The 17,447-nt window shown below is 43.4% G+C and overlaps 7 pseudogenes; all 7 read left to right on the plus strand.

Annotated features, from left to right (window-relative positions):
* The first annotated feature begins 4,544 nt into the window (after positions 1 to 4,544).
* Positions 4,545 to 4,663, plus strand: LOC134890504 (5S ribosomal RNA; annotated as a pseudogene).
* A 5,096-nt stretch (positions 4,664 to 9,759) lies between these two features.
* LOC134898426 (5S ribosomal RNA) lies at positions 9,760 to 9,878 on the plus strand (annotated as a pseudogene).
* Positions 9,879 to 11,073: 1,195 nt separating this feature from the next.
* On the plus strand, positions 11,074 to 11,192 carry LOC134898207 (5S ribosomal RNA; annotated as a pseudogene).
* Positions 11,193 to 11,299: 107 nt separating this feature from the next.
* LOC134897338 (5S ribosomal RNA) lies at positions 11,300 to 11,418 on the plus strand (annotated as a pseudogene).
* A 109-nt stretch (positions 11,419 to 11,527) lies between these two features.
* On the plus strand, positions 11,528 to 11,646 carry LOC134893177 (5S ribosomal RNA; annotated as a pseudogene).
* A 333-nt stretch (positions 11,647 to 11,979) lies between these two features.
* On the plus strand, positions 11,980 to 12,098 carry LOC134896080 (5S ribosomal RNA; annotated as a pseudogene).
* A 106-nt stretch (positions 12,099 to 12,204) lies between these two features.
* Positions 12,205 to 12,323, plus strand: LOC134894149 (5S ribosomal RNA; annotated as a pseudogene).
* The last annotated feature ends 5,124 nt before the right edge of the window (positions 12,324 to 17,447 follow it).

Raw genomic sequence — 17,447 nt, forward strand, 5'->3', positions numbered from 1 at the left:
AAATTATGGAGAACAAACATTTGGAGGATAAAATAGGGAAAGATCAAGAACCACTTCCTCCTAGTGCTGAAGCTGCTGCCACTAGCCATGACATAGATGATAAAATGCCATCTACGTCATCTGCTAAGCCGATGCCCAATGTAATAGTAGAGGGCATGTAAAATCCAGAAAGCCAACTTTCAGTAAAAAGACCCAAAATTTAAATGGTCTGAGTAGAAATGTAAACTTGCCAATATGCCATTTACGACACGGAGTGGCAAGGAACGGCTGAGTCCCTGGCCTATGTTCATGACTAGTGGTTCAGCTTCACATGACGATGGAAGCCCTTATACTCCCGCTAAAAAAAATAAGAGTTAAGCTGTAAAAAGCACAGAAAAGAACTATGCATTCTGAGATGGTATCACAAATCCCCATGGAGAGTCAAAGTGTGTCGGTGGTTGCGATGGCAGACCTTCCCAACACTGGATGGGAAGAGGTGGCTCCTTCCACAATTTGAACACCCCCTGCAAGTGCTGGAAGGAGCACCCACAGTCCAGTTCCTGATATTGAAATTGAAGATGTCACTGTTGAAGTACACCAGGATGAGGATATGGGTGTTGCTGGCGCTGAGGAAGTTGACGATGAGGATTCTGGTGGTGACGAGGTTTGTTTAAGTCAGGCACCGGGGGAGACACCTGTTGTCCGTGGGATGAAGAAGCCCATTGTGATGTCTGGGTAAACTACCAAAAAAGCGTCCTCTTCGGTGTGGAATTATTTCTCCACAAATCCGGAACAGGTGTCAAGCCATCTGTTGCCTCTATCAATCTGTAATAAGTAGGGCAAAGGATGTTAACCACCATTCATCATAAGTGTCAAGTTGTGAAACTTTAGGTTTCAGTGGACTGTTTACGCTCTTACCCAAATCCCTTCTTCTTCCTGTACCCAAGCTCCTGCAAGCCACACCACCAACTCACTCAACGTCAACTTCCTCCTCAGTCAGGATCATCTGTAGTCCTGCAGGCCATGTCCCTGTCAAGACTGAGGAGTCCTCTCCTAATCGGGATTCCTCTGAAGGATCCTTGAGTGTTACGCCTGCTGTTGCTGCCGCTGCTGTTTTTGCTGCTGGGAGCTATCATCTCAGAAGGGGAAGTCAAAAGACCACTTGTACTACTTCCAGTAAGCAATTGACTGTCCAATAGTCCTTTGTGAGGAAGATGAAATATGACAGCAGTCATCCTTTTGCAAAGCAGATAACTGAGGCCTTGACACTTACGTTGGTGTTAGACGTGCCCCCGGTATCTGCCATTAGTGCAGTAGGATTTAGACAATTGATGGAGGTATTGTGTTCCTGATACCAAATCCCATCTAGATTCCATATCACTAGGCAGGCGATACCAAGAATGTACAAAGACGTCAGAAAGAGTCACCAGTGTCCTACAAAATGCGGTTGTATCCAGTGTCCACTTAACCATGGACATGTGGACAAGTGGAACAGGGCAGACTAAGGATTATATGACTGTGACAGCCCACTGGGTAGATGTATGGCCTCCCACAGCAACAGCAACAGTAGCAGCATCTCGCAAATGCCAACTTGTTCCTAGGCAGACATTGCTATGTATCACAGCTTTCTGTAAGAGGCACATAGCTAATAACCTCTTACAGAAACTGAGGGACATCATTGCAGAATGGCTTACACCAATTAGACTCTTCTGGGGATTTGTGATATTGGACAACGCCACCAATATTGTGTGTGCATTACATCTGGGCAAATTCCAGCACATCCAGTGTTTTGCACATACAATTAATTTGGTGGTGCAGAATTGTTTTAAAAATGACAGGGGTGTACAGGAGATGCTGTCGGTGGCCCGAAAAATAGCGGGCCACTTTCGACATTCTGCCACCTCGTGCTGAAGATGGGAGTGCCAGCAAACACTCCTGAACCTGCCCTGCCATCAACTGAAGCAAGAGGTGGAATTCAACACTCTATATGCTTCAGAGGATGGAGGAGCAGCAAAAGGCCATTAAAGCATTTACATCCACCAACGATACAGGCAAAGGAGGGGGAATGCACCTGACTCAAGCGTGGTGGAGAATGATTTCTGTCTTGCGCAAGGTTCTCCAACCCTTCGAACCTGCCACACGTGAAGTCAGTTCAGACACTGCCAGCTTGAGTCAGGTCATTCCCCTCATTAGGCTTTTGCAGAAGCAGCTGGAGAAATTGAAGGAGAAAAGATGGAGCAATTCTGCTAAGTATGTGGGGCTTGTGGATGGAGCCCTTCATTAACTTTGCCAGTATTCAAGGGTGGTCAATATGTTGAAATCTGAGCACTACATTTTGGCCACTGTGCTCGATCCTAGGTTTAAAGCCTACGTTATATCTCTCTTTCTGGCAGACACAAGTCTGCAGAGGTGCAAAGACCTGCTGGTGAGTAAATTCTCAACTCAAGCGGAACGTGACCTGTCAACAGCTGCTCCTTCAATTTCTCCCGCCACTGGGGCTGCAAGGAAAAGGATAAGATTCCCTAGCCCACCCGCTGGCGGTGATGCAGGGCAGTCAGGAGCGAGTGCTGACATCTGGTCCAGACTGACATGTCTACTGTCACTGCATATGATTCTGTCACCATTGAAAGAATGGTGAAGGATTATATGAGTGACAGCATCCAAGTAGGTATGTTAGACAGTCCGTATATACTGTATACTGGCAGGAAAAAGAGGCAATTTGGATGCCCTTCCACAAACTGGCTTTTTTTTAACCTAAGTTACCCCCATCCAGTGTGTAGTCCGAAAAAGTGTTTAGTGCAGCCGGTAACCTTATCAGTGATTGGCGTAGGAGGTTACTTCCAGAAAATGTGGAGAAGATGATGTTCATCAAAATGAATTATAAATTCCTCCGGGAAGACATTTACCAGAATTGCCTCCAGAAAGTACAGAGGGACCTGTGATGGTGGATTCCAGTGGGGATGAATTACTCTGTGAGGAGGAGGAAGTACACAGTGAAAGGGGTGAGGAATCGGAGGATGAGGTTGTCATCTTGCCTCTGTAGAGCCAGTTTGTGTAAGGAGAGATTCATTGCTTCTTTTTTAGGTGGAGGACCAAACAAACCAGTAATTTCAGCCACAGTCGTGTGACAGACCCTGTCGCTGAATTGATTGGATTGTTAAAGTGTGCATGTCCTGTTTATACAACATAAGGGTGGGGGGGGGGGGCGGCTAAAGACAATTCCATCTTGCACTTTTTTTCCCTTATCATAATGTGCTGTTTGGGGACTATTTTTTTAAAGGGCCATCCTGTCTGACACTTCCGTATATGTCTAGTGGTACTGCCATTTAATTCCAGTGATTAGGACGTATAATTCCAGTGATTTTGCCATTTAATTCCAGTGATTTGGACCTATAATTCCAGTGATTTTGCAGTATAATTCCAGTGATTTGGACGTATAATTCCAGTGGAATAGTTTGTGTCGCTTGGCTTAGTGATACAACTACCTCATTGCACCTCTTCGACATCTTTGCATGAGGTGCTGTTTGGGACCTAGTTTTTGAAAAGTGCCATCCTGTCTGACACTGCCATATGAGTCCAGGGGTACTGCTGTATTAGTCCTGGGGTAATGCCGTATAAGTCCACCAATAGCAGAATTTTTTTTAAATGACAGGGGCGTGCTGGAGATGCTGTCAGTGGACCGAACAATTGCGGCCCACTCTCGACATTGAGCCACTGCGTGACACTACTCGATGGGCCAGGTGGTTGTGTCGCTTAGCTTAGTCATACAGCAACCTTGGTGCACCTTTTTTTCTTCTTTGCATCATATGCGGTTTGAGACCTTTTTTTATATCTGCCATCCTGTCTGCCACTGCAATGCCACTCCTAGATGGGCCAATTGTTTGTGTCGCTTGGCTTAGTCATACAGCTACCTCATTGCACCTCTTCTACATCTTCTGTTTGGGGCCTAGTTTTTGAAAAGTGCCATCCTGACTGACACTGCAGTGCCACTCCTAGATGGGCCAGGTATTTGTGCCGCACACTTGTGTCGCTTAGCTTGGCCAACCAGCTACCTAATTTCACCTCTTTTTCTTCTTTGCATCATGTGCTGTTTGGGGACAAGTTTTTGAACAGTGCCATCTTGTCTGCAACTGCAGTGCCACTCATAGATGGGCCAGGTGTTTATGCTGCACACTTGTGTCACTTAGCTTGGTCGTACAGCCTTCTCGGTGCAACTTTGGGCCTAGAAACAATATTGTGAGGTGTTCAGAAAAGACTGGAAATGAGTGGAAATTAATGTTATTGAGGTTAATAATACCGTAGGAGCAAAATTACCCCCAAATTCTGTGATTTTAGCTGTTATTGTTTTTAAAAAAATCATACAGATCCAAAACCAAAACACGAAAGGGTAGTTTTGGCAAAACCAAACCAAAACACAAAAGTGGAATTAGAATCAAAACCAAAACACAAAAAGTGCCAGCCACACATCTCTAGTTCTCTTGATGCATTCCATTTTGAAACTTATTCAGTTACTGTATGTACCAGTAGTTAGAAGTAGAATAGCTCTAACAGAAACCACAAAGCTAATCTACAGCCATACCACACTGGATATGACCAATTATGTCTGATTTTGGAAGCTAAGCAGTGTTGGGCCTGGTTAGTACTTGGATGGGAGACCACCTGGGAATACCAGGTGCTGTAGGTACTTGTATACTAACAAAACCGTTCTTTTGATGCATTCCATTTTGAAACGTATTCATTAATGTACCAGTAGTTAGTAGCAGAACAGCTCTAATAGAAACTACAAAGCTCATCCACAGCCATACCACATCGTATATTCCCAATCTCATCTGATCTTGAAAGCGAAGCAGTGTTGGACCTGGTTAGTACCTGCTTGCTTAAGTGCTGCTTGGATATCTAAGTATGAGTTTTAAACAGCAAAAAGGTGAGTTAGAATACAGAAAAAGGTGAGTTTTATAATACACAATCAGGAACACACATTTGCAGTACCATTAAACTTCTGGTGAGGCTGCAAGGGGCTGACCTTGTGAGTGAGTGAGAGGGTCTCTTACTTGGAGTAGCAGAGGGGCTGTGATTGTGCGTGTGTGAGGGGCATTTTTTTTTTTTACTAGCAGGAGCTGGAAGCCGAGTGAAAAGGAGGTGTAGTGAGCTGGAACAACTGCAACTGCTAAGTGGACTGCTAAGTGGAGTATAGGTGCCGCAGGAGAGAGTACTACGGCTGCATAAAAGTGAAGGACCAATAACCGCACAAAGATAGATAAGTATAAGCCAGCTTAATTATTGTATAAGTGAGATTCCTTGTCTTCTACTTTTTATTTTTGCTGCTTTTTCTTTGAGAGTAACAGGGAGTTAGACCTTACAAACAATATGGGAGGGGTTGTGATTGGGGACCTCACTCCTGGGCTACCGGCCCAGTGTGATTACATCTGCACAAGGTGTGTGCGAACTGTTGCCCTGGAAGCCCAGGTAACTGATCTAGAGCAAACCGTTACGTGACTGAGGGAGATTCACAATCTCGAGCGTAGTTTAGACAGAACGGTGGAGGAGTTGTGGGAGGGGTCACTGGTAGAAGAGGATGATGATCAGGTAGCCAGTTGGGTCACAGTTAGAAGGAAGAAAAAGAGGGGGAGGCACGACATCTCCGAACTATCAAACCCGAACAAATTTGCCCGATTGGACGAGGAATCGGAGGATGATAGTGAAGAAATGACGGTGCCGGAGGAGACTGCTCCCTCTAGCATCCAGAGGTGCGGTCCCTCTGGCGCGGTTGGGATAAAAGATAGAGAGGTACCTAGTCAGATGGTGGTGGTAGGGGATTCTATCATCAGGAAGGCACATAGGGCAATCTGCTACCGGGACCGTGATCACTGTACAATCTGTTGTCTCCCGGGTGCTCGGGTACGGCACATCGCGGATCGGTTAGATAGATTGTTGGGAGGGGCTGGAAAAGACCCGGCGGTCTTGGTGCACGTTGGCACCAATGACAAAGTTAGCGGAAGGTGGGATGTCCTTAAGAAAGACTATAGGGACTTAGGAAAGAAACTGAAGGCAAGGATATCTAAGGTAATATTCTCGGAATTATTACCCATGCCACGCGCTAGTCCAGGTAGGCAGAGGGAGATTAGGGAGGTAAATGTGTGGCTTAGGGATTGGTGCAGGAAAGAGGGGTTTGTGTTCCTGGAACACTGGGTGGACTTCTCAGTCAGGCGCCATCTCTTTTGTCGTGACGGATTGCACCTGACTGAGGAGGGGGCAGCGGTGCTGGGGGGAAGGATGGTTAGAAGGTTGGAGGAGATTTTAAACTAGGAGCCTGGGGGGAGGGTTTAGCTAGAAACTACGGGTCATGCAGTGAGAATAGTGGGGATGGCGGTAGTAAACGAAATGGGGGAGAAGTTGGGGGTATGGTAAGAGCAGGCGGTAAGGTTACTAACATGGGTACTAAAAGGGATTTTACCAAAGCAATAACTGATGACGATTACAGGTCATCCTTGCTACATAAGGTGAAAGATGTCCCTAACGCAAGGGAAAATACTTATCTTAGTTGTATGTATGTAAACGCCAGAAGCATTACTGGTAAAAAGCGTGAACTAGAAATACTTGCAGCAAGCAAACAGTATGATATTATAGGCATTACTGAAACTTGGTGGGATGAATCTCATGATTGGACAGTCAATCTAGAGGGCTATACACTGTTTAGGAGAGACAGACTAAATAAAAAGGGTGGAGGGGTGTGTCTTTACGTAAAGCCGTTTTTAAAACCTAATATATGGGAAGATATTCAGGAGGGGACTGTAGACACTGTCGAGACATTATGGGTAGAAATTGCATGCGGGGGAAAAAGGAATAAAAAAGTTAGTATTGGGTGTATGCTATAGTCCGCCTGGTATCAACGCATCTGATGATGAATTGTTACTAAAGCAAATTGAAAGAGCAGCAGGAGTAGGAGACATAGTAGTGATGGGAGATTTTAACTATCTAGCGATAAACTGGAAAAACGATTCATGTGATACTGCTAGGGGCAATATGTTTTTAAACACACTAAACACAACTAATTGAGGAACCAACTAGGTACAATGCAATCTTAGACCTGGTATTAACAAACAATGGGGATTTGGTATCAGGTATTATAGTAGGGGAACCCATAGGAAACAGCGACCACAATATGGTCACATTCAATATCAGTTTCTATAAACAGCCCTATACTGGCTCAACTAGGACTTTAAACTTTAGCAAAGCAAATTTTGAAAAGATGAGGGTATTTTTCAGGGATATTGAATGGGAAGGTTTGTTTTTAGGAAAAAATACTAACGGAGAAATGGGAGGTACTAAAATTCCTGCTAGCTAAAAATACACTCAAATGTATTCCTATGAGTAGCAAAAAAAGGAATAAAAATCATAAACCGATGTGGCTTAACAAAAAGATTAAGGAACTTATGGGCAAGAAAAGGTGAGCATTTAAAAAATACAAATCTGACGGGGAAGCAGAGTCGTTTCAGCACTATAAGGAATGTAACAAAATTTGCAAAAAGGAAATAAGAGCGGCTAAAGTAGAAACGGAAAAACTAGTAGCAAAGGAAAGCAAAGCGAATCCCAAAAAATTATTTAAATACATTAATAGCAAGAGATTAAAGAAGGAGAGTATAGGCCCTTTAAAAGACAAGTTGGGAGTCTTAAGCAAAAATGATAATGACATAGCGGACACACTAAATTAGTTTTTTTCAACAGTATTCACTAGAGAGGACACAATTCAGGGACTGACACACAATCTCAATAATGAGAATATCACACTGATAGGTACTTATTTAAGCGAGGAAGTAGTCTGTGACCGATTAAAACATTTAAAGATTAATAAATCACTAGGGCCCGATGGTATTCATCCAAGGGTTCTAATGGAGCTTCAAAACCGCTATCTTTGATCTTTAAGGATTCAGTTATATCAGGTATGGTTCCCAAAGACTGGCATATAGCGGAAGTAGTGCCTATATTCAAAAAGGGAAGTAAAGCTGAACCAGGTAATTATAGACCAGTTAGTCTTACATCTATAGTGGGGAAAGTATTGGAAGGTATTCTAAGAGATAGTATTCAGAAGTTCCTTGAAGCCAATAAGGTCATTAAAAGGAATCAACATGGGTTTATGAAGGACAGATCCTGTCAAACCAACTTACTTGGCTTTTATGAAACAGTAAGCGCAAACCTAGATCAGGGTTAAGACGTGGATGTAATCTTTTTAGACTTTGCGAAAGCGTTCGATACTGTACCACACATGAGACTTATCTACAAGATACAAGAATCAGGGCTAGGAAGCACAATATGCACTTGGGTCAATAACTGCTTAGATAATAGGGATCAGCGCGTTGTGGTTAATGGATCTTTTTCAACTTGGACTGAAGTGCTAAGTGGTGTGCCGCAAGGCTCAGTATTAGGACTGCTATTGTTCAATATTTTCATTAACGACCTAACAGAAAGTCTAGAGAGCATGGTGTCAATTTTTGCAGATGATACCAAATTGTGTAAGGCTATAAATACAGAGGAGGATGCCGAGTCTCTTCAGAACAACTTAGTTAAATTAGAAGCATGGGCAGCCAAATGGAGAATGCGCTTCAACACAGACAAGTGTAAGGTAATGCACTGTGGTAACAAGAACAAAAATTACACCTACTTACTAAATGGGGTAAAATTAGGGGATTCTGTACTGGAAAAGGACTTAGGTGTCCTCATAGATAGCAAGCTAAGCAGTAGTACCCAAAGTAGGACTGCAGCAAAGAAGGCTAATAAGATATTAGCATGCATAAAACGGGGTATTGATGCTAGGGACGAGAGTATTATACTCCCGTTTTATAAATCACTAGTGAGGCCACACCTTGAATACTGTGTACAATTCTGGGCACCGTACTACCAAAAGGATATCCTGGAGCTTAAAAAGGTACAGAGGAGGGCGACCAAACTAATTAAGGGCATGGAGACGATGGAATACAAGGAAAGGCTTGAAAGACTAGGCATGTTTACATTGGAAAAGCGGAGACTAAGAGGGGATATGATCAACATCTACAAATATATAAGGGGACAATACACAGAGCTTGCGCAAGACCTGTTTTTGGTTAGATCAACACAGAGGACTCGTGGACACTCGCTCAGGTTAGAGGAGAGGAGATTCCACACAATACGGCGTAAAGGCTTTTTCACGGTAAGGACAATACGTGTTTGTTGGAATTCCCTGCCCGAGGGAGTTGTAATGGCGGAATCTGTCAACACCTTTAAGAATGGGTTAGATAAATTCCTAATGGATAAGGATATCCAGGGGTATGGTGCATAGTCATGCATTATAGTTACTATAAATAGGGATAAAATGCAACGGCTGACAGCAGCATCAGTCAGAAATTTTAGTTAAATCATCATGCATAGGAGACCACAAATAGGTTGAACTCGATGGACAATTGTCTTTTTTCAACCTCAGATACTATGTTACTATGTAACACCGTTCTCTTGATGTATTCCCTTTTGAAACGAATACATTTATGTACCAGTAGTTAAAAGTAGAAAAACTCTGACAGAACACACAAGCTCATATACAGGAACACCACACTGGATATTCCCAATCTCATCTGATCTTGCAAGCTAAGTAGTGTTGGGCCTGGTTAGTACTTGGATTAGAGACCACCTGGGAAAGCCAGTTTGTGTAAGTGTTTTTATACTACCAACACCTTTCTCTTGATGCATTCTATTTTGAAACGTATTCATTTATATACCAGTAGAAGAGCTCAAACAGAAACCACAAAGCTCATCTACAGCGACACTACACTGGATATGCCCAATCTCATCTGATCATGGAAGCTAAGCAGTTTTATGCCTGGTCAGTACTTGGATGGGGGACAAACCGGGAATATCAGGTGCTGTAGGTATTGTTATACTACAAACACCGTTCTCTTGATGCATTACATTTTTAAACTTACTTATTTATGTACCAGTAGTAAGAAGTAGAGCAGCTCTAACATCAACCTCAAAGCTTATCTACAGCCACACAATGAATATGCCCAATCTCCTCTGATCTTGGAATATAAGCAGTGTTGGGCCTGGTTAGTACTTGAATGGTATTTTTATACTACCAACACCGTTCTTTTGATGCATTCTTTTTTGAAACGTATTCATTTATGTACCAGTAGTTAGAAGTAGAAGAGCTCTAACAGAAACCACAAAGCTCATCTACAGCCACACCACACTGGATATGCCCAAATCTTGTCTAATGTTGGAAGATAATCAATTTTATGTCCAGTTAGTACTTGAATGGGAGACCACCTGGGAATACCATGTGCTGTAGGTATTTTATACTACCAACACCGTTCTCTTGATGCATTCCATTTTGAAACATATTCATTTATAAACCAGTAGTTAGAAGTAGAAGAGTACTAACAGAAACCACAAAGCTCATCTACAGCCTCACCACACTGGATATGCCCAATTTAATCTAATGTTGGAAGATAATCAATTTTATGTCCAGTTAGTACTTGAATGGGAGACCACCTGGGAATACCATGTGCTGTAGGTATTTTATACTACCAACACCGTTCTCTTGATGCATTCCATTTTGAAAGTTATTCATTTATGTACCAGTAGGTAAAAGTAGAAGAGCACCAACAGAAACCACAAAGCTTATCTACAGCCACACCACACTGGGTTTACCCAATCTCATCTGTTCTTGGAAAATAAGCAGTGTTGGGCCGGTATAGTACTTGGATGGGAAACCATACCATGTGCTGTAAGAATTTTTATACTACCAGCACCATTCTCTTGATGCATTCCATTTTAAAACTTATTCATGTACCAGTAGTTAGAAGTAGAAGAGCTCTAACAAAAATCACAAAGCTCATCTACAGCCACACCACAATGGGTTAGCCCAATTTCTTCTGATTCTGGAAGCTAAGCAGCTTAATGCCTGGTTAGTACTTGGATGGGGGACAACATGGGAATACTGTACCAGGTGCTGTAGGTATATTTATACTACCAAAACCGTTCTTTTGATGCATTGCATTTTGAAACTTATTAATTTGTGTACCAGTAGTTAGAAGTAGAAGAGCACTAACAGAAACCTAAAAACTCACCTACAACCACACTACAATGATTATGCCCAATCTCCTCAGATCTTGGAAGCTAAGCAGTGTTGGGCCTGGTCAGTACTCTAATGGGAAACCACCTGGAAATATCAGCTGCTGTAGGTATTTTTATAATACCGACACCTTTCTATTGATACATTCCATTTTGAAACTTATTCATTAATGTACCAGTAGTTAAAAGCAGAAGAGCTCTAACAGAAACCACAAAGCTCATCTAAAGCCACACATCACTGAATATGCCCAATTTCATCTGATCTTGGAAACTAAGCAGTCTCGGGCCTTGTTAGTACTTGGATGGAAAACCGCCTGGGAATACAAGGTGCTGTAGGTATTTTTTTATACTACCAACACTGTTCTCTTGATGTGTTCCACTTTAAAACTTTTTCATTTATGTACCAGTAGTCAGAAGTAGATGAGCTCTAACAGAAAGCTCAAAGCTCATCTACAGCCACACCACACTGGGCATGCCCAATCTCATCTGATCTTGGAAGCTAATCAGTGTTGGGCCTGGTTAGTGCTTGGATGGGAGACCACCTGGGAATAACAGGTGCTGAAGGTATTTTTATACTACCAACACCGTTCTCTTCATGCAGTCCATTTTGAAACATATTAATTTATCTACCAATAAATAAATGTAGAGGAGTGCTAACAAAAACAAAGGAGCTTGTTTTCAGCTACACCACACTGGATATGCCCAATCTAATCTAATGTTGGAAGATTAGCAGTTTTATGCCCGGTTAGTACTTTGATGGGAGACCACCTGGAAATATCAGGTGCTGTAGGTATTTTTATACTACCAACACTGTTGTCTTGATGCATTCCAGTTTGAAACGTATTCATTTATGTACCAATAGATAGATATAGAGGAGCTCAAACAGAAACCATAGAGCTCATCTACAGAAACATCACATTGGATATGCCCAATCTCATCTGATCTTGGAAGCTAAGCAGTGTTGGGCCTGGTTAGTACTTGAATGGGAGACCACCTGGGAACACCAGGTGTGGCAGGTATTTTTATACTACCAACATTGTTCTCTTGATGCATTCAATATGTAATTTATTAATTTGTGTATCAGTAGTTAGAAGTAGAAGAAATCTAACAGAAACCACACCGGTCATCTACAGCCACACCACACTCGATATGCCCAATCTTGTCTGATCTTGGAAGCTAAGCAGTGTTGGGCCTATTTAGTAGTTGGATGGGAGACCACCTGGGAATACCTGGTGCTGTAGGTATTTTTATACTACCAACACCGTTGTCTTGAAGCATTCCATTTTGAAACTCTTTCATTTATATACCAGTAGGTAGTAGAAGAACTCTAACAAAAGCCTCAAAGCTCATCTACATCCACACCACACTGGATATGCCCAATATTCTTAAAAGAATTGCCAGGAGTTTTCCTTTGTGTAAGTAATGCAGAGGCAAGATATTGGAAAAGAAAAGCTGTACTGTGTAAATGCATCATCTCCCAAACTCAAGACAGCAGAATAATGATTTCCAAGCATTCTTTTAGGTCTTAATATTCAAAGCATTGCCTTTTAATTTTCCACTGTGTAAGTCACTGCAGAGGCAATATATAGGTAAGGAAAAGCTGTCCTGTGTAAATGCATCTTCTCCCAAACTCAAGACAGTAATTAAATAATTTCAAAGCATTCTGTTAGGACTTAATCTTTAAAGCATTATCTGGAGTATCCCAATGTGTAAGTCATTGCAGAGGCAAGATATTGGTAAGGATAAGCTGTCCTATGTAAACACTTCTTCCAAACTCAAGAGAGCAGAGAAATCATTTCAAAGTGTTCTTTAGACAATTAGCGGCGAATCGCGGCAAATTGTCGCCATTTTTTTAATTCGACACAATTCGGCAGGTGAATTTCGGCAGGTGGCTGCCGGAATTCACCATATTCAATGAAAAACGGATTCGACAGTCCCGCGGGCGAAAAACCGCTGATTTGCCGGATTTTGCCGCAATTTTAAAAAACGGGGGAAAATGGGAAAACCCCCCCAAAAAATGGCATGAGGTCCCCCCTCCAAAGCATAACCAGCCTCGGGCTCTTCGAGCTGGTCCTGATTCTAAAAATGCGGGGAAAAATTGACAGGGGATCCCCCGTATTTTTAAAACCAGCACCGGGCTCTGCGCCTGGTGCTGGTGCAAAAAATACGGGGGACAAAAAGAGTAGGAGTCCCCCGTATTTTTTACACCAGCATCGGGCTCCACTAGCTGGACAGATAATGCCACAGCCGGGGGTCACTTTTATACAGTGCCCTGTGGCCGTGGCATTAAATATCCAACTAGTCACCCCTGGCCGGGGTATCCTGGGGGAGTGGGGACCCCTTCAATCAAGGGGTCCCCCCCCAGCCACCCAAGGGCCAGGGGTGAAGCCCGAGGCTGTCCCCACCATCCAAGGGCTGCGGATGGGGGGCTGATAGCCTTGTCAAAATTGAAAGAATATTGTTTTTCCCAGTAGTACTACAAGTCCCAGCAAGCCTCCCCCGCAAGCTGGTACTTGGAGAACCACAAGTACCAGCATGCGGGAGAAAAACGGGCCCACTGGTACCTGTAGTACTACTGGGAAAAAATACCCAAATAAACACAGGACACGCACACCGTGACAGTAAAACTTTATTGCACACCTGCCGACACACACATACTTACCTATGTTGACACACCGACTGCCACGTCTCGACTCCGACGATCCGGGGTACCTGTGAAAAAAAAACACTCACCTGATCCAGTGTCCAGAGATAATCCACGTACTTGGCAAAAAAAAAAACACGAACACCCGAACCACCGGACTGAAAGGGGTCCCATTTTGACACGAGACCCCTTTCCCCGAATGCCGGGACCCCACGTGACTGCTGTCACTGAGGTCCCTTCAGCCAATCAGGAAGTGCCACGTCGTAGCGCTCACCTGATTGGCTGTGCGCGTCTTAGCTCAGACAGCGCATCGCACAGCTCCCTCCATTACTTTCAATGGTGGGAACTTTGCCGTCAGCGGCGGGGTTACCCGCGGTCAGCCGCTGACCGGCGGGTGACCCCACCGCTAACCGCAAAGTTCCAACCATTGAATATAATGGAGGGAGCTGTGCGATGCGCTGACAGCTCAGACGCGCACAGAGCCAATCAGCAGAGTGCAAGGACGTTGCACTCGCTGATTGGCTGAAGAGACACTTCTGTGACAGCTGTCACGGGGGTGTCTGGATTCGGGAAAAGGGGTCTCATGTGTCAACATGGGACCCCTTTCAGTCCGGGGGTCGGGTGTTCGTTTTTTGTTTTTTTTGACAAGTACGTGGATTTATCTCTGGACCATGGATCAGGTGAGTATAATTATCTTTTATTTTCAGGTACCCATGGATTCTACTTGGAGAAGAGGACCGACTGCTTCGTGTCAACATAGGTAAGTATGTGTGTGTCGGCAGTGTGTAATAAAGTTGTACTTGTCACGGTGTGTGTCTCCTGTTTTTATTTGGGTATTTTTTTTCCAGTAGTACTACAGGTACCAGCGGGCCCGTTTTTCTCCCGCATGCTGGTACTTGTGGTTCTCCAAGTACCAGCTTGCGGGGGAGGCTTGCTGGGACTTGTAGTACTACTGGGAAAAACAATATTCTTTCAATTTTGACAAGGCTATCAGCCCCCCATCCGCAGCCCTTGGATGGTGGGGACAGCCTCGGGCTTCACCCCTGGCCCTTGGGTGGCTGGGGGTGGGGGACCCCTTGATTGAAGGGGTCCCCACTCCCCCAGGGTACCTTGGCCAGGGGTGACTAGTTGGATATTTAATGCCACGGCCGCAGGGCACTGTATAAAAGTGACCCCCGGCTGTGGCATTATCTGTCCAGCTAGTGGAGCCCGATGCTGATGTAAAAAATACGGGGGACCCCTACTCTTTTTGTCCCCCGTATTTTTTGCACCAGGCGCAGAGCCCGGTGCTGGTTTTAAAAATACGGGGGATCCCCTGTCAATTTTCCCCCCGCATTTTTAGAACCAGGACCAGCTCGAAGAGCCCGAGGCTGGTTATGCTTTGGAGGGGGGACCCCACGCCATTTTTTTTCTGAATTTTACCATTCCATCTAAAAAATGTAATAAAAAAATATTATTTTTAAAAATATATAAATAATACTTGTGCCTCCAAAAAAAACAAACCAAGTACCTAATCCCTTCTAATATAAATAGATATGCTATTATCAATAAAAAAAACACAAAAAAAAAACATGTTTTAATTTTTTTTTATTAGTTTCACCCACCAAAGTGTGGCGGATTGAAAATGACGAATTTACTGTCTAAAAGCACTGTTGTCGAATTTCCAAACTTCAATTGAATATACTTTGGTCGAATTGCAGCACTTGTATCATTGCAGAAAAGTCGAATTTGACAAAAGTCGAATTTTAAAAAGTCGAATTTTGAAAGTCCGTTTTTTGGATGGACAGTACTGAATTGCATTGACGATTTTTTTTTTTTGGCGAAAAAGTCCCGAAATTCGACAATTTCGGGAATTCGACCGCAATTGCATGTACCCCATAATCTTCAAAGCAGTGCCTGCACTTGTCCACTGTGTAAGTCATTGTGAAAAGCTGTCCTGTGTTAATGCACTTTTCTCCCAAACTCAAAAGAGCAGAGAAATCAATTCAAAGCATTTTGGTGGTCATTCAGAGTTGTTTGCACGACTGCTAAAAACTGCTAGCGAGCAAACGCTATGCCGCCTCCCACTCGGTGTGTATTTTAGCTTAGCAGAAGTGCAAACGAAAGTATTGCAGAGATGTGGCAATTTTTTTTGTGTGCAGTTTTAGAGTAGCTCAATACCTACTCAGCGCTTGCGATGACTTCAGACTGTTCAGTTCCTGTTTTGATGTCACAAACGCCCTGTGTTCGATCGGCCACGCCTGCGTTTTTCCTGGCACGCCTGCATTTTTTCGAACACTCCCTGAAAACGGTCAGTTGACACCCAGAAATGCCCACTTTATGTCAATCACTCTGTGGCCAGCAGTGCGACTGAAATGCTTTGCTAGACCTTGTGTGAAACTACATCGTTCGTTGTAATAGTATGTCGCAGGTGCGCATTGCGCCGCATACGCATTCACAGAAGTGACAATTTTTTGCCTCATCGCTGCAAAGCGAATGAATGCAGCTAGCGATCAACTCGGAACGTCCACCCTTGTTAGAATCCCCTCCCCGTAGAAAGTAAGCTCTCACAAGTAGGGCCCTCTTCCCTCATGTGCTCACCCTTTTCTTACTTTAATAATTCTCAACTGCCCAAATCACACAAACTTTTTTGGCCACCTGGAACTTATCTCTGTCATTTACTGGTGTAGTTATGCTTAGTTACCCTGTACTTGTCCTAAATTGTTTTCAACTGTAAGTCACTGTTTTCCTGTTTTGATTATGTGCATATGTACTCTGTAATTGGGCGCTGCGGAACCCTTGTGGCGCCATATAAATAAAGGATAATAATAATAACTAAATCATCAAAGCATTGCCTGGAGTTTTTAATGTGTCAGTCATTACAGAGGCAAGATATTGGTAAGGAAAAGTTGTCCAATGTAAACACTTCTCCCAAACTCAAGTCAGCAGAGAAATAATTTCAAAGCATTCTCTTAGGCCTCAATCAGTTTTCCACTGTGTAAATCATTGCAAAGGCAAGATATTGGTAAGGAAAAGCTGTCCTGTGTAAATGCACTTTTCTTTCAAACTCAACAGAGCAGAGAAATCATTTGAAAGCATTCTGTTAGACTTAATTTTCAAATCATTGCCTGGAGTTTTCCACTGTGTAAATCATTGCAGAGGCAAGATATATGAACATTTTATAAAAAGTTTAGTTGATTAGATAAAGTATGTTTCTCCGGCTGGGTCCAGAGGTTATCAACAGGATAACATTGGGATATGCCGGAGCGACAGCGGAAATGGCACCAAATAGTCACAAGCTTTCTGGCCTCCCAAGATGTATCGGGCTCATTTATATAATTCTGCCCACCGACGCAGTCAAATCAGTTTTTTATTTAGTGCGGCAGGAGCCGGACCATGGTCACAGGGCTGCTGTTAAAGCAGCCCTAAGCTTTTATTATTTTATTTTTATAGTCTTACTATGTTTTGAGTGATCTTTCTTAACAGCGTCTTAAACACATGCTAGAAAGAGTCGCTCCGACAACTCTCCACCAGGTCACAACAACGCTTACCTCCGAGTATTAGTGCGGTCTCGATAGGCGTCTGTGTTGGATGTTCTAGCAGATCCAGCAGACGTTACCAGGCTGTAGCCGGAGCATGGGGAAAAGGTAAGGCATCGGTTCCACTTACTAGGGGATTCTGGACACAGCCACACTGTATTGGAGACCACAAACAGTGGCTGACGCACCGACACTCTTAAGTACTC

This window comes from Pseudophryne corroboree, chromosome 3 (genome assembly GCF_028390025.1).
Source record: "Pseudophryne corroboree isolate aPseCor3 chromosome 3, aPseCor3.hap2, whole genome shotgun sequence".
Classification (NCBI taxonomy): Eukaryota; Metazoa; Chordata; class Amphibia; order Anura; family Myobatrachidae; genus Pseudophryne; species Pseudophryne corroboree.